Source organism: Phocoena sinus, chromosome 8, assembly GCF_008692025.1.
Source record: "Phocoena sinus isolate mPhoSin1 chromosome 8, mPhoSin1.pri, whole genome shotgun sequence".
In the NCBI taxonomy this organism is placed as follows: Eukaryota; Metazoa; Chordata; class Mammalia; order Artiodactyla; family Phocoenidae; genus Phocoena; species Phocoena sinus.
Genome location: NC_045770.1, coordinates 91141405 through 91167002, shown reverse-complemented (window position 1 = coordinate 91167002; position 25598 = coordinate 91141405). Strand labels below are relative to the sequence as shown.

Genomic DNA, 25598 nt, shown 5'->3' with positions numbered 1-25598 from the left:
CTTTTACCAGGGACAACCGTCCAAAAGTTTAGCTTTTGGGGTCGAGAAGAAGTTAAAGATATCGAGAAAAACTAATTTTACCTTGACTTTATCAGTTAATATTTCATATGAATGAGAGGGCGAGAGAGCCCCAAACTCTTTCAGCACCTTAATTTATACCTGAAAGGTGTGTTTTTGACACTTCAATCAATCAGTGGGTGCCATCAATCTGCATATTGTGTTACAAGAAACTGCCTTTCTTCTCGATTTTTCCTTTCCTTTTGTTCTCAGGAAATTAACTCATGTCATTTCCATTTGAAATCCTGTGGCATTTGACTGCACAGGCACTTAGAGGCACGCTTCTATGACTTGAAGCTTAGTTTAATGGCATTGCTTGTCAGTGGCACATCAAGAGAAAAGAGTCTGGACTGCCAGGCCCCTCGGGCCGCTGAAGTTACATACGGAAGATGGTTTGACACAGGTCTGTAGGTCTGTATGTGGTGGGCGCCAAATGAGTCGACTGTGGTGAGTGATAACAGCAATTTGGTTCTTAAGGTTTTTCCCATGCCGTATTTTGCTGTGAAAGGAATATTCGAGCAAGGATTTGTAAGATGTCATCAATTTCACTTTAGAATTTGGCTTTCTAAAAAGGCTGGAAACTTAGGGAGCATATTCTGCAGTACTAGTCTGAGACACCTGATTTGTTTTACAAAAGGTTGAATAACGTCGAACACACCATTCTGTGGATCTACGTGAAAGCGCTTCTCCAGGCAGACGTATTCTGATTCTGATAAAAGCATAAAATTTAAGAGACCAAAGTGCCCTTAAAGGTCATCAGTCTAGCAAGTCCTAGACTTTAACACCTTTCATGTCATTAAAATGAATAAATATACAGTGGCTCAACAAATGTTTCCAACTTTGGATTTTGCCAAATATTTACCTTTTAAAATGCTACTAAATAAAAATAAGAAAGGAAATTATAGCTGTAAAAATATAGGACAGGGCTTCCCTGGTGGCGCAGTGGTTGAGAGTCCGCCTGCCGATGCAGGGGACACGGATTCGTGCCCCGGTCCGGGAGGATCCCACATGCCGCGGAGCAGCTGGGTCCGTGAGCCATGGCCGCTGAGCCTGTGCGTCCGGAGCCTGTGCTCCGCAACGGAAGAAGCCACAACAGTGAGAGGCCCGCGTACCGCAAAAAAATAATATATATATATATATATAGGACAGAATTCATCACCAACTGAAGATTTTCGCTTGAAATTCAACTAATTCATAGGATAAACCCAGTCCATTGCCCTTACCCTTCTCATTTTGCTATAGTGGACTAGTGGAAATTTAATCCGGGACAATGTTTGGAAATTGCTTATCTAATCTATCCCTGCCTTAAGGACCCAGACACAACTTAGAGCCTAGGCTTGAACAACTCCAATGACAATCTTATGAGTCAGCCCATTCCCAGTTCAGAAAGCTTTATTTTCAGGAAGTGCTTTATTATATTGAATGGGAGTTATGTATAACCTCCAAGTCTGATGTCACACATGTACACACACATGCACACGCACATATGCACAAATAGTAAGCATGCAAATTGGTAAAATTTTGCAGGTTTTAACACTTGGCATTTTTTATACCCATCTCCTCTCCCACCCCAAAGCTGCTGCCTTGTTTGGATCCTCACAACCTCCCTTAGTTTCCTAATTGCTCTCCTGTGTCCAGGTTGTTCCTCTTCTGCAATTAACTTGCATAATGTCCTTTGGAATGTCTTTTGAAATTTCCAGACTTATCATGTTACCCCTTCACTTAATACCCCTCAGTGAAAAATGATGATGATATTTGGACCATCTTCATAAAAGGAATCCTTGACTGGGATGCTCTATGCAAGTTCATTTCCTGGCACTTCATCTCCTTCCCTGCCACACTTTCTCCTTAAACTCCAGCCCCTAAAGTATTTGCCGTTCTCCTAAAGTACAAACAATGAATGTTTGTCAAATTCAAACTCAGGTCTATATGATTCCAAACTTATTGCTCTGGGCCCTATTCCATGTTCTTTCCTTAGATCAAGCATATCCTTTTTCTGAATATACACGAATCCTTTCTAAAAATGTAACCATCTCTGGGAAATAATGAAAAGTTCCTAATACTTTTTCTGTATATACAGAACCTACCAAATTTGGTACTCGATAAAATTTTGTTAAATAAATGAATGGATTGGATTAGGTTGAACTAAATTGTTAATTAGCCCCTATATGCAATTTTTTAATTTAGGATCTTGCTTACTGCAGAAGAAAAACACACAAGACGATAACATACTTTTGTCACTCTCTAACCCTAGAGGTAAAAGAAACAGAATTGAGAAGAGAAGTAAAGAAAATTCAGTGGCCTTTTAAATGTAGCCACTAAAATCAATAAGAACAGTAAAAAAAAAAGATGGAGGCATCATTAATAAAAATTAAAGTAAGAAATTAAATTCTAACATAGCATACTATTTTTCAGTATTCTTGACTCATTTCTTCCAGTTTTATTAAGATATAATTGACACATTACATCGTGTACGTTTACGGTGTACAACATGATGATTTCAAAGATATATATATATTGCGAAATGACTACCACAATAGAGTAACACCTCCATCACTCCGCATAATTCCGTTTTCTTTGTGTGTATATTGTGAGAACATTTAAAATCTACCCTCTTAGCAACTTTCAAGTAAATGATACACTATTGTTAACTATAGTCACCACACATTTGATCCCTGAAACAGTCATCTTATAACTGGAAGTTTTACCCTTTGACCAACATCTCCTCATTTCTCCTACCCTCAGATCCTGGCACCATCATTCTACTCTGTTTCTACGAGTCTGGCGTTTTTAGATTCTACTTATAAGTGAGATCATACAGTGTTTGTCTTTCTTTCTCTGACTTATTTCATTTTGCATAATGCCTTCGAGGTCCATCCATGTTGTCTCAGATTCTCTTTTCTCATAACCAAATAACATTCCATTATATATATATATATATATATATATATTTTTTTTTTTTTTTTTCTTTTCCCATTCATCTGTCAATGGACACTTAGATTGTTTCCACATCTTGGCTATGGTAAGTAACGCTACAGTGAACATGAAGGTGCAGGTATCTCTTCAACATCCTGATTTCATTTCTTCCATATATATACCCAGAAATGGAATTGATGGATCACATGGTAGTTCTATTTTTAACATTTTGAGGAACCTTTATACTGTTTTCCATAGTAACTGTACCAATTTACATTCCCACCAACAATGTACAAGGGTTCCCTTTTCTCCCTACACTGGCTAACACTTGTTACTCTTGTCTTTTTGATAATGGCCATTCTAACAGGTGTTATTCGTATTTCCCTGATGATTAGTGATGTTGAACATCTTTTCACACACCTGTTGCCCATATGTATGTCTTCTTTAGAAAAAATATCTGTTTAGGTCCTCTGCAGTATGACACAATTGTTATCCTAGTGAAAATACGAACTTCCATAAAAATTCGTAAAATTTTAATAAAAATTATTTTCAGGAAGATTGTCAGCTTAAGGTTTCAGTAAAATGTTAAACACTCAATCCATCAAGAGTCCCCCAGTGTTTACTCTGTTCAAAAAGACCACAAGTCCATACACACTTCACGATGTTCACCTGCCACAGGGATATTTGTTTTATATCTCGTTTCCCTATAAACTCCCATAATTGTTGATGAGTTTAAAGATCCCCTCCTATTTTGAAAGTCAACTCAGCAATATATCTTCTATATATTATAAAAGAGATATATATCTCTTATATATTTATTCCTGGTGTTTGGAGAATTATTTCATTCAAGCAATAAAGGTGTTTCCATTTTCTGTGTAAATACAATAAATTATTATTTTTTAAATCTGCAACCTCTCCTAGACAGTCATTTACTTCCCTAAAACGTGCTGTGCATGTTAGAAACCTGGATATTTAAAAAGGCAGATTGTTGACCATTATTAGAATCAGGCGCCACTAAAGCAGCTGGAGGCCTAGAACCACAGATGTACTCATGCATCTTCAAAGGGAAGAGAAATGAATTTTGAAATCTAGGAACTTCATTTCCTGGAAACACAATAGTAGCATGGTGGGGAAAACAAGGCTATCATTTCTTGAATCTGCACTGCATGGTTAATGCTGAAATAAAGTGACATGCTTTAGGAGTTGTTTAGTATCAAGTGCTGATTTCGTGAAATCAAATGCAGCTGTCTTCCCAAATTACACAACTAGATTCACAGCAACTACTAATTCCTGGTGGAGTTTTTTTTTTTTTTTAACATACTTATTGGAGTATAATTGCTTTACAGTGGTGTGTTAGTTTCTGCTGTATCAAAAGGGAATCACCTATACGTATACATATATCCCCATATCCCTTCCGTCTTGCATCTCCCTCCCACCCTCCCTACCCCACCCCTCTAGGTGGACAAAAAGCACCGAGCTGATCTCCCTGTGCTATGCGGCTACTTCCCATTTGCATCTATTTTACATTTGGTAGTGTATATATGTCCATGCCACTCTCTCACTTCGTCTCAACTTACCCTTCCCTCTCGCCATGTCCTCAAGTCCATTTTCTCCATCTGCGTTGTTATTCTTGTCCTGCCCCTAGGTTCTTCATAACCTTTTTTATTTTCTTTTAGATTCCATATATATGTGTTAGCATGCAGTATTTGTTTTTCTCTTTCTGACTTACTTCACTCTGTATGACAGACTCTAGGTCCATCCACCTCACTACAAATAACTCAATTTCGTTTCTTTTCATGGCTGAGTAATATTCCATTGTATATATGTGCCACACCTTCTTTATGCATTCATCTGTTGATGGACACTTAGGTGCTTCCATGTTCTGGCTATTGTAAATAGAGCTGCAATGAACATTGTGGTACATGACTCTTTTTGAATTATGGTTTTCTCAGGGAATATGCCCAGTAGTGGGATTGCTGGGTTGTATGGTAGTTCTATTTTCAGTTTTTTAAGGAACCTCCATACTCTTCTCCATAGTGGCTGTATCAATTTACACTCCCACCAACAGTGCAAGAGGGTTCCCTTTTCTCCACACCTCTTCAGCATTTATCATTTGTAGATTTTTTGGTGATGGCCATTCTGACCAGTGTGAGGTGATACCTCATTGTAGTTTTGATTTGCATTTCTCTAATGATTAGTGATGTTGAGCATCATTTCATGTGTTTCTTGGAAATCTGTGTACCTTCTTTGGAAAAATGTCTGTTTAGGTCTTCTGCCCATTTTGGATTGTGTTTTGTTTTTTTGATACTGAGCTGCATGAGTTGATAGTGATACAAGCATGAGCTGCTTGTATATTTTTGAGATTAATCCTTTATCAATTGCTTTGTTTGCAAATATTTTCTCCCATTCTGAGGGTTGTCTTTTCGTCTTGCTTATGTTTTCCTTTGCTGTGCAAAAGCTTTTATGTTTCATTAGGTCCCATTTGTTTATTTTTTTTAATTTCCATTTCTCTAGGAGGTGAGTCAAAAAGGATCTTGCTGTGATTTATGTCAAAGAGTGTTCTGCCTATGTATTCCACTAACAGTTTTATACTCTCTGGCCTTACATTTAGATCTCTAATCCATTTGGAGTTTATTTTTGTGTATGGTGTTAGGGAGTGTTCTCATTTCATTCTTTTACATGTAGCTGTCCAGTTTTCCCAGCACCACTTATTGAAGAGGCTGTCTTGTCTCCATTGTATATTCTTGCCTCCCTTATCAAAAATAAGGTGACCATAGGTGCGTGGGTTTATCTCTGGGCTTTTTATCCTGTTCCGTTGATCTATATTTCTGTTTTTTTGCCAGTACCATACTGTCTTGATCACTGTAGCTTTGTAGTATAGTCTGAAGACAAGAGCCTGATTCCTCCAGCTCCATTTTTCTTTCTCAAGATTGCTTTAGCTTTTCTGGGTCGTTTGTGTTTCCATACAAATTGTGTAGTTTTTTGTTCTAGTTCTGTGAAAAATGCCAGTGGTAGTTTCATAGGGATTGCACTGAATCTGTAGATTGCTTTGGGTAGTAGAGTCATTTTCACAATGTTGATTCTTCCAATCCAAGAACATGGTATATCACTCCATCTGTTTGTATCATCTTTAATTTCTTTCATCAGTGTCTTATAGTTTTCTGCATACAGGTGTTTTGTCTCCTTAGGTAGATTTATACCTAGGTATTTTATTCATTTTGTTGCAATGGTAAATGGGAGTGTTTCCTTAATTTCTCTTTCAGATTTTCATCATTAGTGTATAGGAATGGAAGAGATTTCTGTGAATTAATTTTGTATCCTGCTACTTTACGACATTCATTGATTAGCTCTAGTAGTTTTCTGGTAGCATATTTAGGATTCTCTATGTGTAGTACAATGTCATCTGTAAACAGTGATGGTTTTACTTCTTCTTTTCCTATTTGGATTCATTTTATTTCTTTTTCCTCTCTCATTGCTGTGGCTAAAACTTCCAAAACTATGTTGAATAATAATGATGAGAGTGGGCAATCTCGTCTTGTTCCTGATCTTAGTGGAAGTGGTTTCAGTTTTTCACCATTGAGGACGATGTTGGCTGTTGGTTTGTCATATATGGCCTTTATCATGTTGAGGTAATTTCGCTCTATGCCTACTTTCTGGAGAGTTTTTATCATAAAAAGGTGTTGAATTTTGTTGAAAGCTTTTTCTGCATCTATTGAGATGATCATATGGTTTTTCAACTTCAATTTCTTTTTTTTTTTTTAATTTATTTATTTATGGTTGTGTTGGGTCTTCGTTTCTGTGCGAGGGCTTTCTCCAGTTGTGGCGAGTGGGGACCACTCTTCACTGCGGTGTGCGGGCCTCTCACTGTTGCGGCCTCTCTTGTTGCGGAGCACAAGCTCCAGACGCACAGGCTCAGTAGTTGTGGCTCATGGGCCCAGTTGCTCCGCGGCATGTGGGATCTTCCCAGACCAGGGCTCGAACCCATGTCCCCTACATCGGCAGGCAGATTCTCAACCACTGCGCCACCAGGGAAGCCCCAACTTCAATTTCTTAATATGGTTTATCACATTGATTGATTTGCGTATATTGAAGACTCCTTGCATTCCTGTGATAAACCCCACTTGATCATGGTGTATGATCCTTTTAATGTGCTGCTGGGTTCTGTTTGCTAGTATTCTGTTGAGGATTGTTGCATCTATGTTCATCAGTGATATTGGACTGTAGTTTTCTTTTTTTGTGACACCTTTTTCTGGTTTTGGTATCAAGGTGATGGTCGCCTCATAGAATGAGTTTGGGAGTGTTCCTCCCTCTGCTATATTTTGGAAGCATTTGAGAATGATAGGTGTTAGCTCTTCTCTAAATGTTTGATAGAACCTGCCTGTGAAGCCCTCTGGTCCTGAGGTTTTATTTGTTGGAAGATTTTTAATCACAGTTTCAATTTCACTGCTTGTGATTGTTCTGTTTATATTTTCTATTTCTTCCTGGTTCAGTCTCAGAAGGTTGTGCTTTTCTAATAATTTGTCCATTTCTTCCAGGTTGTCCATTTTATTGGCATATAGTTGCTTGAAGTAATCTCACGTGATCCTTTGTATTTCTGCAGTGTCAGTTGTTACTTCTCCTTTTTCATTTCTAATTCTATTGATTTGACTCTTCTCCCTTTTTTTCTTGATGAGTCTGGCTAATGGTTTATCAATTTTGTTTATCTCCTCAAAGAACCAGCTTTTAGTTTTATTGATCTTTGCTATCGTTTCCTTCATTTCTTTTTCATTTATTTCTGATCTGATCTTTATGACTGCTTTCCTTCTGCTAACTTTGGGGGTTTTTTGTTCTTCTTTCTCTGACTGCTGTAGGTGTAAGGTTAAGTTGTTTATTTGAGATGTTTCTTGTTTCCTGAGGTAGGATTGTATTGCTATAAACTTCCCTCTTAGAACTGCTTTTGCTGCATCCCATAGGTTTTGGGTCATCGTGTTTTCATTGTCATTTGTTTTTAGGTATATTTTGATTTCCTCTTTGATTTCTTCAGTGATCTCTTGGTTATTTAGTCGTTTATTGTTTAGCCTCCATGTGTTTGTATTTTTTACAGAATTTTTCCTGTAATTGATTTCTAGTCTCATAGCGTTTTGGTCGGAAAAGATACTTGATATGATTTCAATTTTCTTAAACTTACCAAGGCTTGATATGTGACCCAAGATATGATCTATTCTGGAAAATGTTGCATGAGCACTTGAGAAGAACGTGTATTCTGTTGTTTTTGGATGGAATGTCCTATAAATATCAAGTAAGGTCCTCCTGTTTAATGTATCATTTAAAACTTGTGTTTCCTTACTTATTTTCATTTTAGATGATCTGTCCATTGGAGAAAGCGGGGCGTTAAAGTCCCCTACTATTATTGTGTTACTGTCGATTTCCCCTTTTATGGCTGTTAGCATTTGCCGTATGTATTGAGGTACTCCTATGTTGGGTGCATAAATATTTACAATTGTTATGTCTTCTTCTTTGATTGACCCCTTGATCATTATGTAGTGTCCTTTTTTGTCCATTGTAAAAGTCTTTGTTTTAAAGTCTATTTTGTCTGGTATGAGAATTGTTACTCCAGCTTTCTTTTGATTTCCATTTGCATGGAATATTTTTTCCATCCCCTCACTTTGTCTGTATGTGTCCCTAGGCCTGAAGTAGGTCTCTTGTAGACAGCATATATACAGATCTTGTTTTTGCATCCGTTCATCCAGTCTATGTCTTTTGGTTAGAGCATTTAATGCATTTACATTTACGGTAATTATCAATGTGTATGTTCCTATTACCATTTTCTTAATTGTTTTGGGTTTGTTACAGTATGTCTTTTCCTTCTCTTGTGTTTCCTTCTTAGAGAAGTTCCTTTAGCATTTGTTGTAAAGCTGGTTTGGTGGTGCTGAACTCTCTCAGCTTTTGCTCTTCAAATATTTCTCAGTCCCTTTCTTTTTCTCTTCTTCTTCTGGGACCCCTATAATTCAAATGTTGGTGCATTTAGTGTTGTCCCAGAGGTTTCTGCAACTGTCCTCAATTCTTTTTTCTTTATTCTGCTTTGCGTTAGTTATTTCCACTATTTTATCTTCCAGGTCACTTATCCGTTCTTCTCCCTCAGTTATTCTGCTATTGATTCTTTCTAGAGAATTTTTAATTTCATTTATTGTGTTGTTCATCATTGTTTATTTACTCTTTAGTTCTTCTAGGTCCTTGTTAAACATTTCTTGTATTTTCTTCTTTCTATTTCCAAGATTTTAGATCATCTTTACTATCTTTACTCTGAATTCCTTTTCAGGTAGACTGCCTATTTCCTCTTCACTTGTTTGGTCTGGTGGGTTTTTACCTTGCTCCTTCATCTGCTATGTATTTCTCTGTCTTCTCATTTTGTTCAACTTACTGTGTTTGGGGTCTCCTTTTCACAGGCTGCAGGTTTGTAGTTCCCTTAGTTTTTGATGTCTGCCCCCAGTGGGTAAGGTTGGTTCAGTGGGTTGTGTAGGCTTCCTGGTGGAGGCAACTGGTGCCTGTGTTCTGGTGGGTGAGGCTGGATCTTGTCTTTCTCGTGGGCAAGACCACGTCCGGTGGTGTATTTTGGGGTTTCTGTAAACTTATTATGATTTTAGACAGCCTCTCTGCTAATGGGTGGGGTTGTGTTCTTGTCTTGCTAGTTGTTTGGCATGGGGTGTTCAGCACTGTAGCTTGCTGGTCGTTGACTGGGTCTTAGCATTGAGATGGAGATCTCTGGGAGAGCTTTTGATGTTTGATATTATGTGGGGCTGGGAGGTCTCTGGTAGGTCAATGTCCTGAACTCAGCTGTCCCACCTCAGAGGCTCAGGCCTGACACCTGGCTGGAGCACCAAGAGCGTGTCAGCCACGTGGCTTAGAAGAAAAGGGAGAAAAAAGAAAGAAAGAAAGAAAAGAATATATAAAATAAAATAAAGTTATTAAAATAAAAAATTAATAAAAAGAAGAAAGTAACCAAACCAGTAAAGAAATCCACCAATGATAACAAGTGCTAAAAACTATACTAAAAAAACCCCAAAAAACAGACAGACAGAACCCTAGGACAAATGGTAAAAGCAAACCTACACAGACAAAATCACATGAAGAAGCATACACATACACACTCACAGAAAGAGAAAAAGGAAAAAAAAAAAAAAATATATATATATATATAAAGGAAGAGAGCAACCAAATTAATAAACAAATCTACCAGTGATAATAAGCTCTAAATACTAAACTAAGATAAACATAAAACCAGAAACAAATTAGATGCAGAAAGCAAACCCCAACTCTACAGTTGCTCCCAAAGTCCACCACCTCAATTTTGGGAGGATTCGTTGTCTATTCAGGTATTCCACAGATGCAGGGTACATCAAGTTGATTATGGAGATTTAATCCACTTCTCCTGAGGCTGCTGGGAGAAATTTCCCTTTCTCTTCTTTGTTCATACAGCTCTTGCGGTTCAGCTTTGGATTTGGCCCCGCCTCTGCATGTAGGCTGCCCTTTGGCATCTGTTCTTCACCCAGACAAGAGGGGGTTAAAGGAGTGGCTGATTAGGGGGCTCTGGGTCCCTCAGGCCAGGGGGAGGGAGGGGTACAAAATGCAGAGTGAGCCTGCAGTGGCAGAGGCTGGCATGACGTTGCACCAGCCTGAGGTGTGCCGTGTGTTCTCCTGGGGAAGTTGTCCCTGGATCACATGACCCTGGCAGTGGTGGGCTGCACAGGCTCCCGGGAGGGGAGGTGTGAACAGTGACCTGTGCTTGCACACAGGCTTCTTGGTGGCTGCAGCAGCAGCCTTAGCATCTCATTCCCGTCTCTGATGTCTGCACTGATAGCCGCGGCTCGCGCCCGTCTCTGGAGCTCGGTTAGGCAGTGCTCTGAATCCCCTCCCCTCGCTCACCCTGAAACAATGGTCTCTTGCCTCTTAGGCAGTTCCAGACTTTTCCCAGACTCCCTCCTGGCTAGCTGTGGTGCACTAGCCCCCTTCAGGCTGTGTTCACGCAGCCAACCCCAGTCCTCTCCCTGGGATCTGAACTTCAAAGCCCAAACCTCAGCTCCCAGCCCCCGCCCACCCCAGTGGGTGAGCAGACAAGCCTCTCTCGGGCTGGTGAGTGCCAGTCAGCACCGATCCTCTGTGCAGAATCTCTCTGCTTTGCCCTCTGCACCCCTGTTGCTGCGCTCTCCTCTGTGGCTCCAAAGCTTCCCCCAACCCACCTCCCATCTCCACCAGTGAAGGGGCTTCTAGTGTGTGGAAACCTTTCCTCCTTCACAGTTCCCTCCCACTGGTGCAGGTCCCGTCCCTATTCTTTTGTCTCTGTTTCTTCTTTTTTCTTTTGCCCTACCCAGGTACATGGGGGGTTTCTTGCCTTTTGGGAAGTCTGAGGTCTTCTGCCAGCGTTCAATAGGTGTTCTGTAGGAGTTGTTCCACATGTAGATGTATTTCTGATGTATTTGTGGGGAGGAAAGTGATCTCCACATCTTACTCCTCCACCATCTTGAAGGTCCCCTCTCCTGGTGGAGTTTTAAAGATACCTTTACAGGCAATTTTCTCCTCAGTGCAAAGACTCCTAATTTAGACAGTACAAAGATGCCAGAATGCAGTTTCTCTGCACAAATACCACCTTTCTTAGAAACATTTGATATAGGAGACTGTGTTCTACAAGAGCTTGGGTCACCATTTAAAAAGATAATGCCATTTGCAGCAACATGGATGGACCTAGAAATTATCATACTAAGTGAAGTAAGTCAGACAAAGACAAATATCATATATCACCTATAAGTAAAGTCTAAAAATATGATACAAACGAACTTATTTACAAAACAGAAACAGACTTAGAAAATAAACTTACAGTTACTAGAGGGGAAAGGTGGCAGGGGGAGGGATAAATTAGATGTTTGGGATTAACATATACACAATACTATATATAAAGTAGATAGATAATCAACAAGGACCTACTGTATAGCACAGGGAACTCTACTCAATATTCTGTAATAACCTATATATGGGAAAAGAGTCTGAAAAAAATAGATATATGTACATGTATAACTGAATCACTTTCCTGTACACCTGAAAGTAACACAGCAATGTAAATCAAATACACCCCAATATAAAATTTAAGAAACAAGATTTCTAAAATGTAATTTGGTCTAAATTGATTTAGAATTGGTTGCCAAATTGCCATACAGTTGCTTACTTCAGCTTTCTTCTTTTTACTTTTAGTCCTAGAATATGTCATGTTGCCTAGGGTGGTCTGAGAAAGGAACTATTCTCTCTCAAGATATTCCCCCTTCACTCATGCCCTTCCTTCTCAGACATCTTGATACACTCTTAGAAAGAACATTTTAAGACTACCTTTAAAATCTCGACTCTCTTGATCTCTACATGGCATCTAATAGTCTGATCACCCCTCCATAACTGAGTATATCATTTAGCTAAACTTTAGCCCTGCCAATCTTTGGGCCATTTTTCTTAGAATGAACCTCATTCTCTATCCTCTTGCTGCAAAACAGGCAATTCTGCACTCATCAGCTGTAGACTAACATTCATGAAGTCTTCATTAGACCAACTTCTAACATTAACATTTGAACACATGTAGTTTTCTTATGTGAAGTCCTCTGGCACTGCCCTTATGGAGAGGTGGGTACTGCCTCCTCTGCTGCCTCAGCTCTTTACACTTATTTCTGGTAAAATTCTGACCAGATCTTATATCACCATTGCTTGTAATTAGCATACTTATTACCTACCCACTTTCCTGCCACTACCAAGTAAACAGTTTATTCATCCATTTAATCAAAATGTGTTTGGATGCCAAAGGGCCAGGCACTGTGCTGAGTAATATGGGTACCAATAAGCGTTCAATTCCAGTACTTCTGTCAATTGATTAGTAATGCATTTTTTCCCACTTATCTGGAAGGACATCTGTGGTTTTCTCACTTATTCCTAAAAGCTATTCCTAAGAACTATTTATGATTTAAAATATGAATCCTTTGTTCTATGCATTGCAAAAAGTTTTCCCAGTATTGTGTTTTTTGTTATTATACATATTTTTCCTTTATTGTTTCTTCCTTTAAACTTTCTCATCCATTTTGGGGGGTTTTTTTTTCTTTTTCTTTTTCAGAAGCTAATGGGTACTAGGGAGGGGATGGAATGGATAAGAAGAAAGGCTAGTGCAGAGAGACCGCAGAGGAACTTGAGAATGGTCTTAGTAAAAGTAATACAGTGAGAGAACTGGCAGATGTGTGAGCCATTCCTGAATTAGCATCAACAGATGTGATCAGGAAAGTGAAGGCCGTCAGAGGAGGCAGTGATAACTTCCATAATACCTGGCACATAGTGGGAGGTTAGCACTCATCTCTCGAAATAAACAAGTGACTGACTGAATGCAGAGAATTTCTTTCCTGCAAACCCCAGTAATCAGTAAGGAAATTTGCTGTTTGTAAAGGACAGAAGTTCGTGGTTGACTGTGATGATGACTCTGATTCTTCATTCTTTTGTCATGTAACTTTACAGCGGCCTCCCACTGTAGGTGGCATGATCTGCTCCATTCCTCGATCATGGGTACCAAGTGATTTACTGTAGCCAGTGGGAAGTCGGCAGATTTGATTCATACAGAAACTTGAAAAAGTGCATTCTGCTTGCTCCCTTTGACTTCTGCTTTTGCCAAGAAATTTGCTTGGGTTAGGTTGATGAAGGAAGAGACACATAGACTGAAGTTGAGTTGTCTCAGTGACTGTAGCTGAGACCATTCTAGATCAGCTATCAGTGAACACAGCCAAGATCAGAAGAGCCACTTAACCAATCCCTGACTGACCTGTAGATTCATGAGAAACAATTAATAATTAGTGCTTTCAGCTACCAATTTTGGAATGGTTTATCGTGCAGCAATAGCTAAGTGATATAGAAGTTATAAAGCTCTGATTAAATTATTTTATTCGGTGGCATGCTTTCTTAGTTTCTCTATTTAATAATTGCACTAAGTATCTTCTATTTCTAACATTTTATGTACCACAGTAAAAAGAATAGTCACTAAGAAACAAAAATGTAGACATTTCCTAATATCTTAATTTTAGACATTCATTTATTCAACTATGTACACAGTATTAGAAATACAAAAAATAATGCTCTCATGAAATCGACCATGGTTTGATGGGAATGTAGACATGAACAAATGATTTGCATCCAATGCAGTAAGTAATAATAGGAAACATTCATTAAAACCGTGATCTCTGAAGCAAAATAACCTGCGTTGAAAATCTTGCCTCTGTCACTTCCTAGCTGGGTGCCCTTACTTAACCACAATTCCATTTGCGTTATCTATAAACCGGCATGGTAATTGTACCTACTTCATAAAATTGTTGGGAGGATTGCCTGCACTGATATCTACCACATACTTAGAACTGTACTTGGCACTCATAAGCTATCATTAAGTGCTAGTTATTATTTAAAAATTTTAAAAGCATGAGGGCACAGTAAAGTAAGACTATATAGGGTGGGAACTGGGTGGAGGGGTAGTAGAGGAGATACTTTAAAAAACCATAAATTTGCAAATCTCTTTCTTTGGTGTCTTCATCTATATTTCAAGGAACAAAGAATAGATGACTATTAGGTTATCTTCTAATTCTGAAAGACAACATCCTTGGAATATTGTCTAACATAACAGATGTAGTAAGTTCCCACTAAATATGGCATTTGATCATTAAAGTAGTTTTCAAAAGAAGTTGGTCTAATGAAGTTAATTCACATGCCATCATTCATTATGCTTGACTTTAGAGGTAAGCTTGATACGATTATCCCACAGGACATCCTGGTCCCTTTTAATAGTGCTGGAAGTGAAAAGGGAATGTCTATTCCCAGAATTGGTAAGTAAACACTCAAATCTTAAGTATGTGTTGTGCTTGAATAGACTAGCCTACAGCCTGTTAAATCAAATTAATAAATGCAATAGCTACATCCATATTTTCTCTATTTGTAAAGCAAAGTTACAGAGCTCATTCTATTTGTTAGTTTGTATTTCTGATTACAAGATTCTGTCCTCTGCTGTTTGCTAAAGATTATACCAGGCAGAGTCATCAGCACACAGTGAAATAACATAATTTTGTTTCCCCACCCAAATGCCTACAAATCAGGAGAGGAGCACAAACATAGAATTCTCAATGTCCATAGAACAAACCTGCGACATTAGCACTGTGCCCTTCTTCTCCCAAGTCATCTCATTTTAATGGCATCTGTCCTGCCCATGCTTTGGGTAACTAAATGGGCTAATTGGAAGTGTGACAACATGAACAATCCGTTACTCTTTGGGCAATTATCTCCTCTAAAAGGACTTTTGCAAAGAATTTTACTTAAACACATATGCTGTCATTGTTGACAGTACCTGACACTCCTACTGAATAAGTGTCTATATTTATGTCATTATTTAGCAATTTAGTTTGCGTGTACATTTGTATGACAGTTAGCTTGTTGACTACTTATTTCAGTTCTCTTTGAGTAAGATCATTCAGTGACAAATGTGTCAATTTCATTTCACCCATAGGGTTACAAATTCATCTCTGGGATTCAGTGCTGATCATGACAGTCTGCACGTCTGTGACTGTCTTAGATGTATTCCCCATGCTTCCCAAACCTAGAAACTGTAGCAAAACTGGAAGAGTTGGAATTGAGTAGATCTAGGTTCAAGACTTGCCTGTGTCTTAACAAGACATATTTACCAAATATGTGGCTTTAGCATCACTTTCCCCATCTTTAAAAGTCTCTCAGGGGGTTGTTTTGAGTTTTAAATAAAGTGATGTATATGAGAAGTCAGCAAAAGAAAACCATGCCATATGGATGCCCCCAAAACACAGGTTGAGTCTGAATCAAACAATGACAGCCAAATGGCTAATTCAAGGTCATACAGTGTGAATGGGCGACTGGTGCGGGAAAATAAATCGCAGCTGCTGAATGGGAAGGTAAACAGGAAAGGCAAGACTTTCCTTTTTCTTTTTGGTTAAATAGCACTGATACTTCACTGCTGCTTAGTTTGATAGATTAATTCATTCTGAAAGGCTTTAAAGATGTCTGGTAGGAAGCTAATAATCAGCTTTGAAAAACAATCACTGGCCTTTCCCTTGCCATCAAAGTCCCTAAAAAGGAAAATTTTCATTTCAAATGGCTTCTGGGTTACTTCAGAACCAGAAGGTAGATTCCTTTGAAGTTATCTAGAGCAGCTAGTGAAAGCCCTTTTTAATGGTTTATTAGTTGATAAACTGTAATTGGCATATAAGGGTAAGAGCTTCAAAAGACAAAGTAAACTTATAGTCAGCTGCCCACTAGTGTTTTGAATCAATCAATACAGCATTCTTTTAAAAACAGAAGCAATGCCATTACCCCTCAACAAATCCACATTTTGATGCAATCAATAACTACATCGAAGTTCTCCAAAAAGACAGAAATTAAATAAATCACAGTTCGTGTGTAAAGAAAGGCCTTTTCTCTTGCAGGTGCTGACATCTGAAATACATATTAGAGTATGTGCTTAGTACCCAAAGAAATATATAGATGTAGTTCCTTTCATTTTTTAACTCTAAATGAGGAAATACCCATGTACTATAAAGGGAACAGGAAAAAACTAAAAGAACATTTGGTGTGAACTTGGATATGCCTCTAATGTTCCCTCAGTAAAACTTTTCTCCCTTTTGTTGAATATCACTTCTCATTATGATTTGTAACATAAAGACTCAAATCTCAAGTATATAATGTGCTTTAATAGAGTAGCATACAGCCTATTTAAAACGATGTTCAAACCAAGTACATATTCTGATCTCTCAAAAGTATAGTAAATCAGCATAGAGATCATAGATTATGCAACTTGAAACAGATAAATATTTATCTGCCTTCCTCCCCCAAATATATAACGTTTTCTTGTTTGAATTATCATTTCTCATTTTATCCATTTCATGTCTCAAGGTCACATACCTGAATGGTATAAAATGAGTAAGTATAGCTTAGAGAAAAGGCCTCTGACAATTGTATATTGGAGAAAGAAACCAACATAAATATGTTACTAATAATATTATTATGTAGGCCCTTCCATCTTTCTAAGACCCAGTGAAGTTGAAATATGCCACCCGCCCCTGCCCCCGCCCCCGAAGTGAGTTGGTGGAAAAGCCAACTAGGAGCGAGGGATGTTGGAATTAAGTTGTCAAACTGTCCTGGATGTCTTGTACACACTGAACAGGCCAATTTACTGCAACACTGCATAGGCTGAAGCCTCCTATTTCACCTTTACAGTGTCTCCTCCTGGTGAGATTATCCTGCTGGACCACAGGCTCCCTCCCTGGCAGTATTTCAGCTTCTCCTAGATTTCTTCTCATTAGTCTGTCCTAGGTAATAGTAGTGTTAATTAATCCTTACCTTGTGACCAGCCTGCTTGCCTAGGGAGGGAAGAGGCTCTTGTCCAGCTCTCTGAAAGCAACAGCTTTGTGTGTTTGATATTTTTGAATCCTAGTGGTGACTTGATTTCTATGTCTTCCCCTTTGTAGCTCCAACTCCCGGCTTTCAGGATGAACACAGCCAGGCTTTGAAAAACAAAACAAAACAAAAAATGACTTCTTCCACACGACCGCAGTTTCTTTGCGCGTTACTAACCTCTGAGTATGGGGTGGCTTTGAAACGCAGCTGTTCTAGTTCTGCCCTCCAGGTGGCAGCAGTGCCACACTGCAGGGGCTCCAATCCCCTCCACCCCGACTTCAAGTGTTAATGCAATTGACCAATCAGTGCTAAGATGATGGGAGGTAATTGGGTAATTGTATTTTACTGATCACAAGCAGAAAAAGGGAAAGGAAAAAGGGAAAGAAAGAGGGGCAGAAGAGGGAAGGGGACCGCAGTCCGAGAGGAGATTTGGGGAGCCAGGACCCAAACCGTCAGGACGTGGCACTGGCCGAGAGAAAGGAACTGCCGCCGGCACTGGGAGCGCATTTATTCTTTGGGGGGAAAGGGGAGGAGAGAGGAGCGGGCTGGGGAGGAAGAGAGAGTTCCAGCCGAAGTGGATGGAAGGGGACCGGGGTTTCTACCGCGCTGGGAGCCGCGAGCCGGGGCGATGGCGCTAAAGACGGCGCGGAGCAGCTGCGCTCCCGGGAGCGCGTCTCCTCGCGGAGGACTAGCCGGCGTCGGGAAGGTCTGGGCGAAGAGAGACCAACTTGTGGCTCCAGAATGTACCCGACGCAGCTGGAAATGAGATCAAAGCTGCAGTTTCATTCGAGAAGGATGAGAGGAGCCAGCGACTAGGATTTTTTTTTTTTTTTACCTCTTTCGTTCCATGTTCTATTTTGTATCTTCTTTCCTTATTATTATTTTTTTATTTGCCTAACAAACACCTCGTCGAGCCCCTCACTTCACCCTCCCCATTTGAAATAAAAGCCCAGTTTGAACTTCTTTCATCGCGGCGCCCCCCGGATCCGCTGCCCGCTGATGGAGGAGAAGGGGACCCGGTGGCTGGCAGGGGCCGCCGGCGAGGGACCGCGTCACGAGTCTCCCCCGTGATCCCGGCCCTGATCGTGGAGTTCTGCTACACCTGGAGGATCTGGACCGGGTGCTAGGGGTGGGGGCGGGGACAGAGGAAGCGCAAGCCACCCCGAGCCTTAAAGAAAAAAAGAAGTAGCGGGGGGGAGGAATGGGTTTCTTCTTGACAGCTGACGGAGCCTTGAAATTTTCCTTCACTACCTCCGCCCCCGCCCCCGTCCCCGCCCCCCCGCACTCCATTTAACGTGAGATTATGAAATTGCAGAGGCGGTGGAGGGAAGGAGACAGGATATAACAGAGTTTGGAGGGAGAGGGGAAGGTGGCTGGCCGAGGTGGCTGAAATCAAAAATCCAATTGCGCACTGGGTTGTGATGAGAAATCTAATCAGATCTTTGGAGAAGGGGCCGGCCGGAAGGGCGGCGATTGGGGGGAGTTGATCCCCAAATTCTTCGAGGTCGGGGCTGGGGAGAGGAATCGGCGATGTAAAAGGAGACTTTTTCTTTTTTTCTGGTGGCGGTGGCGGTGGCGGTTGGGTGCGTTGCGAAAATGAAAGATGCGGGACGCAGCTCTCTCCTGGAACCGAACGCAGTGGATAAACTGATTGTGCAAGAGAGAAGGAAGAAGGAAGCTTTTTCTTGTGAGACCTGGATCTTAACACAAATGTGTATATGTGCACACAGGGAGCATTGGAAAATGAAATAAACCAGTGTCAGACCCGCGGGGGTTGGTGTGTTCTGACATAAATAAATAATCATAAAACAGCTGCCCTCCCTCTCCCCAAAAGGATGATTGGAAATGGAGAAACGAGGATCCACAAAGGAAAAGTATGTTCATTTTTTTCTGTAAAGGAGAAAGTAAGCCAAGGAGATATTTTTGGAATGAAAAGTTTGGGGCTTTTTTTAGGAAAGTAAAGACTTGATATGGTGGTGTTTTCTTTTCTTTTTGAATTTCCCACAAGAGGAGAGGGAATTAATAATACATCTGCAAAGAAATTTCGGAGAAGAAAAGTTGACCGCGGCAGAATGAGGCATTGATTGGGGAAGAGAAGCCAGCAGAGCACAGTTGGATTTGTGCCTATGTTGAGTAAAATTGATGGATAATTGCAGTTGGATTTTTCTTCATCAACCTCCTCCCCTCCCCCCCTTTTTTTTCTCTTTGGGGTCAAGATCATGCATTTTTCTGCTTGTTCTTAACCACCTGGATTCCCATCTGGATGTTGCTGTGATCAGTCTGAAATACAGTGAGTGATCCTTTTTTTCCTATTTATTGGTGAAGAAAATGTCCATTAATTTAGCATTCCCGGTCCCTTTATCCCTGTACCCCCTGAGGTGGTTTTTAAAGACCTGGCTGTGGGGACCAGAAAACAGGGAGAAGGTGGCCCACGCATTTGCTCCATCAGGCTGTGCTCACTGATAAGCAGGTTTGCTATAATGATGCAGGTTGTCTGCATCCCGGGGCAAATGCCTTTGCAAATGTCCATCCAGAGAAAAAAAATTTCCCCAAGAAAGCCGCTGCAATGTGGGGTGCCTTGTGCTGTGTGATCAACACTCTAGAATGCGTTTAAGTTGCATGGCAGCCCCGGAGTTAGATTCACAAATGTTTAGCCATTGGAAATCGAAGGGACCCAATTTAAATTTCATTATCCAACCTGACATTGCAGATCAACAGAATGCATTACCACAAAAATATGATAATAAACCAACCAGATGAAGGCTGGCTTCTGACTGGTGAGTGGGTGGAGGGAGGGAGAGTGGGACAGGGGAGGAAGTGGTGGAAAGCTGTGGCTGCACCATCCCCAATCTCTCTTGCACACACAGTCTGGAAAGTGGTGGTCTAGAGATTAGGTTACCTAGCTTCTTACCAGCGCTAAGGATGAGAGGAGGACCCTCCTCTCTTCAACCCCACCCCCTTCTAACCACTTCCCTGCGTAACAGAGAGGCTGTCCGTGTAGGTGCCCTGGGCAGTTAGTCGCCTTCAGTTTTGCCAGTTTCCTTCAGTGTTCCCTGCCATACCAGTTCAGAGCTCTTTTAAAAAAGGCAGAAATCTAGTGTCCTGTGGTAACTTAGATAAAGGTCTGTGGGTTGAGCATCACTGCTTCTCCTATGCCAGCTTTGTTTTGGGGGAAAGAAGCCACTAAAGAAAAATTTTAAAAATGGTTGAAAATGCTTAGAGAGCCTGAGGGCCTATAAGATCTCCCCTCTTTACATCTCTTCCCCCATCGCTGCCAGGATCATGGAGCTGGCTTTTCTTTAGTTTTGTGTTTGAACAGAACTCTGCCTCTCAGTCTTCTGTTATGTCTCTCCAGGGCCTTCTATCAGAATCATAGACTCATATAACTTTAGAGCCAGAAGATTCCCCAGAGATCTCATGCCAATAAAAAAGGAAACTGAGGCCTGGAGAAGTCATAACTCTTGGTTAGTGGCCAAAGCATATGAGACAGGTGACTCACACAAGCCTCTGAAGAGCTGACAAAAGTCAGTTTGGGATCCAAACTGGACAGGAAACAGCTGTACGTGGAAGAATTACTTCTTTCCCCACAGCTGCCATTTTTATCTAGAAGGGTCAAGGAAGGTACTGATTCTGAGAGCTTGCAATAAACTCCTGACATTCTGGACCTCATGGGTAGCCCATCTCCAGCATTCGTGTCTTTTCTTAGTCTTTTTTTTTTTTTAGTTAATAAAAGAGCTCAGATAACCCTAACTTTAATACTATTTGGAAAAAAAAAAATGATCCACAACACTGGCATATCCCAAAGGAGATGAAAGGCAACAGTCTCCTGGGTCCCTTCTTGGTATTGGGCTCATTTAATCCAGTGAGTGGTGGTCCCTGGAGAGTCATTAAAGAACCATGGAGTTAGATTTATATGAGAGAATGGTAATAGAAACCAGAAACTCCCTGCTAAAAGCATCTGAGTCTGTTCTTTCACTCACATCATCTATTCTTATCCTTTTCATTACCCCTTAACTAAACTAGCCTACAGCTGAGCACTTCTCTAATTTATTTTTCTGGGCACATGTTTCCTGTTGGGACACAGATCAGGCAATAAATTTACCGACCTATGAAAATAAGGTCGTGCAGGGTTGTGTTCCCCACCCCTGCCCCCAAGCTCCCTATAGGTTTCTGCATATCTTATAATTCCTTGCAGATATTTTGCATGTTTGTTTTGTTTTTACATTACCACAGTTAAGTCGTCAGTTGTGGTCAAAGATTGACTCGAGTTCTTTTAAGTTCCTGCTCAGTTGCAATTTAGCACAACTGAAAAAAGAGAATAAAGAAAAAAAATGTACTTTGAGGGTTTTTACTGCGTAGTTCAGCTCTGGGCTTCGCGTGGGAAACCCAGCTTTGCAATCAGCTTGGCTCTGCCAATCAGGAGAGGGGTTTTTCCTCTCTTTCTTTCTTTCTTTTTCTTTCTTTCTTTCTTCTTTCTTCCTCTTCTTTTTTTTTTTTTTTGACATCAACAATTTCTTCATTGCTACTCTGATTGAACCTCAGTGTGCATTCCTCTCCGTCACATTGTCACCCCCTCTCAGTATTCTCCACGTTTACACCCACATGCAAACTTTACTGAGAAAGAGAGGTAAGGGGATGGGGGGGGGTAGGGAGAGAAGAGAAAATATGAATGTGTTTAAAATTGTGGGCTGAAATATGTCCTCTCACCCACCTCCACTTAAACCTGTTCTTCAAATCTGGAGATGATGGAGCATCTAAGGATGGCATCCTTTTTCACACTGGTGAATCACTTCACCAGTACTGCATTTCAGGACACATTGCCCAGACCAGGGTTTAGCTCCTTTGGTTTGTCAGTCAGAGTTGGCTCAGCATTTTAGGCAACTTGCTGGTGGACTGATGAAAGAATTACGGCCATGGTAGATCTAGAAACTTAGCCCTTGAGCTTCTTTCTGGACAGAAGTTGGTACCCACTGATTGACATTTGTGAGCAGGTAGCTGTATACTGGAATTTGTTGAGGACCACAGGCCCAGAAAGCTGCTGAATTTTGCAAGTTTTTAAGTTACCTTTTCGAATATTTTCCTCTAATTTAACAGCTATGCGCTTTGGGCAATACCTTTAATTTCCCTGGCCTTCAATGTTCTTATCTGTGGGATGGGAATAATATCAACAAACTGGAATTCAACCAATTAGAATTGTCTTGTGAATTAAAAGTAATGATATGCAAAGCCCCAGCATAATAGACCCTCTAAGGAGAGCTGTTTGTTGTGGTCATTTTTGGATTAATTTGGATTAACTTCCTGGGAATGAATACAGGCTGGCCACATACTTTACAAATTCTAGTGGCTACATTTAAGAACCAGGGAATGTGCAACTGACCTTACAGTAGTTGCCAGATTCTTCTTTTGAGGTTTTATCAGGAGAGATTCATTGCAATATATCATTTTAGATACAAAATTCTGCCTCCAGCTGGCAATTGAAAATCAAGATTTTCTTCTTAAAGTATAGAAAAATAAATCTCAGCAAAAATCATATTTAAATGAGATTTTAGGGGAAAATAAAGCTGTTCTTGTGTTGTGTGTTCTTTTTGTCTAAAAGTTACAGAAGATAGCAGTTGTATATTGACTGTATCATTTTGGCTACATATTACATTGGATGTGGAATGCACAAAATAAAGGCAGATTTCTAGGCAATTATATAATTAACTTAGATGGTGTAAAATTCCGTTACTAATATTAAGGTCCCCAAGTCCATGATTTGGATTCACAGTCTTCCTAGTTATCATGAATCCTATGTTAGTTATACGTCTTCATTTTGTGAAAGGATAAAGGCCCAGTAGAGTGTATGGAATCAAGTTTCATGTAGACATATGTGTCTTATTGTTTGCATGTGCAAATCTTCCAACACCAACTTGCCAGTGGTTTTCCGAGGCCGCCAGTCGTGGTCATTTCTAATAATTTCATTTTCTACATCAGCAGCCCTGGGTTCTATCTGTTTCCTCAGTATGCTTCTGGAAACCTGTTCTCCCTTTGAGGGAAAAAGAATCCTACTGTTTTAATTATTGTTACTCTTGATGTCACATCTGTGGATAACAGGACAGTCAGGCTGAGGAGTTGCCCATTGGATGTTTATACTGCTTCTATTCAATTAGGAAAATGATTTGAATTCTGTGTTAACTTTGGAAAAGCATCCTTAAGTTACCCATTTTCACTGATCTTAAGAAGAAACGGAAATCGTCTATGAAGGTTCTTACCATTTTATTAATTTTACTTTTTGGTGTGCTTCTAAAAGGTGACTAAGAATTTCAATAAACTTGAACTCTGACATCCTAAGTGAATTTGAATACTCAGCTTTCCACTGGGACATGTGTGGTACATAAGCCGTTAACCTCTCTGAGCCTGTTTGCTTATCTATAAAATAGAGATAACAACCACATGAGGTTGACCACTGTGAGGATGAAATCAGATTGCATACGTCATGCACAGCAGGTGTTCAGTAAATGCACATTGAAACTGAGCATCTTTGATTTTAGTTTAGGTAATGCACAGTTTGCAAAAAACAGATATGGTCTTGTTTGAGGGAAGCTCTTCATATAAATTCATGTTGGTATAGGTTAAAAAATGAGAAATTTATAGACAAGGTTGGAGTAACACAAATAGATATGACCATTTTGGGTAAGGTCCTACAGTTTTAAAACATATTTGGAAGTGCTTTAGTGCATGCCATTCCTGTAAGGAAGACTACAATATACTTTATGAATTGTGGAAAATGTACTCTGTGTCTATGTAAACTTTCATCAAGTATTTTATAATATAGGCATAAAAATAATAATTTATAAACAGCGTCTTAGAAGATTTTCCAAAAGGATCAAGAGTCTGTTGCATGTTTCTTCAAAATGATTTCTCTGGAGAAATGTAGATTTGACAGTTGAAACTTTATTGGGCAGATCTTGTGGCTGGGACAGTGTGCTTGTGACACTCTCTGAGGGCAAGGATTTTATTTGTTCTTTGGCATGTCCTTAGTACCTCAGAAGAGTGTCTGACAAATGGTGTGCCTACAATAAATATTCCTTGAAGGACTGATTGAACTTAAGAGAGGTTACTTTCAAAGAACTCAAATGCATGTATATACATACATACAAGAAGCCTGGCTTTTAGGAACCTATGGCAGTTTAATGAGAAATACCATTGACTGGGCTTCCCTGGTGGTGCAGTGGTTGAGAGTCCACCTGCCGATGCAGGGGACACGAGTTCGTGCCCCGGTCCGGGAAGATCCCACATGCCGCGGAGCAGCTGGGCCCGTGAGCCATGGCCGCTGGACCTGTGCATCTGGAGCCTGTGCTCCGCAATGGGAGAGGCCACAGCAGTGAGAGGCCCGCGTACCGCAAAAAAAAAAAAAAAAAAGTATTACCAATGAGTATACTGACTCTGTGTGTGTATGTGTGTGTGTGTGTGATGTCATATCTGTACACACACACACACACACACACACACACACACAGAGATTTTAAGCACCTCTGAGTGGTTTCCTTCTGCTGGGAAAGCTGAGGTCTGAAAGCGAGGTTATTATGCAGTGTATTTTTCTTAATCTTGGTGCTGTCCGTAATGGGCTGTAACAATTGATCCAAGTCACCTCATCTCTCTTAGGTTGGTCTTACATTCTTTCCTGTTCAAAAAAGGTTAAAAACTAAGATTCTTTCAAGCACTAAGATTTTACGATTTTCAATTCATAATCCACTACTTAGGAATTTGAGATTCCTAGGAAATGAAAATATAAAATCTCTGATCACAGGTTACTATCGATAGTTGTCAAAATATGGAGAAGAACAGCATAGAATTAGGTGAGAAAGACAGAATCCGTGTCACAGTGGCAGATATGCAGGGTCAAAATGTGAGGAAAGTATCTAGAGGTTGTGTAGGGGAAATATAATACAATATGGAATAGGCAAACCTTGGATCTCAAATTTTTTTCACTACTTGTTAGCTGGGGGATCCTAAGTAGGCAAATTGACCTTGCTATGTCTCAGTTTTCCTCAACTATAAAAATGGACGTCATTTTTTTCTTGCAGTTATTTTTAGGAGCATTAATTAAGATGTCTACGTGTTTGGCACATGATAAGTACACAATAAATGCTAGCTCACTTTCTTTCTTATTGAAATCTGGTTATTTTCCACAG

At 40.1% G+C, this 25598-nt stretch overlaps 1 protein-coding gene across 4 annotated transcripts in view; it reads left to right on the top strand.

Annotated features, from left to right (window-relative positions):
• Positions 1–25598, top strand: part of LRRC4C (leucine rich repeat containing 4C) — a 1265570-nt gene that overhangs the window by 1065516 nt on the left and 174456 nt on the right. For 2 of the 4 annotated variants that reach the window (XM_032638699.1, XM_032638698.1), the window contains exon 1: positions 18772–19714. The exons of the other annotated variants lie outside the window; for them this stretch is intronic. The gene's annotated coding sequence lies outside the window, so the exon portion shown is untranslated. Of the gene's footprint in view, positions 1–18771; positions 19715–25598 lie in introns of those variants that run through there. 4 annotated transcript variants of the gene reach the window in all.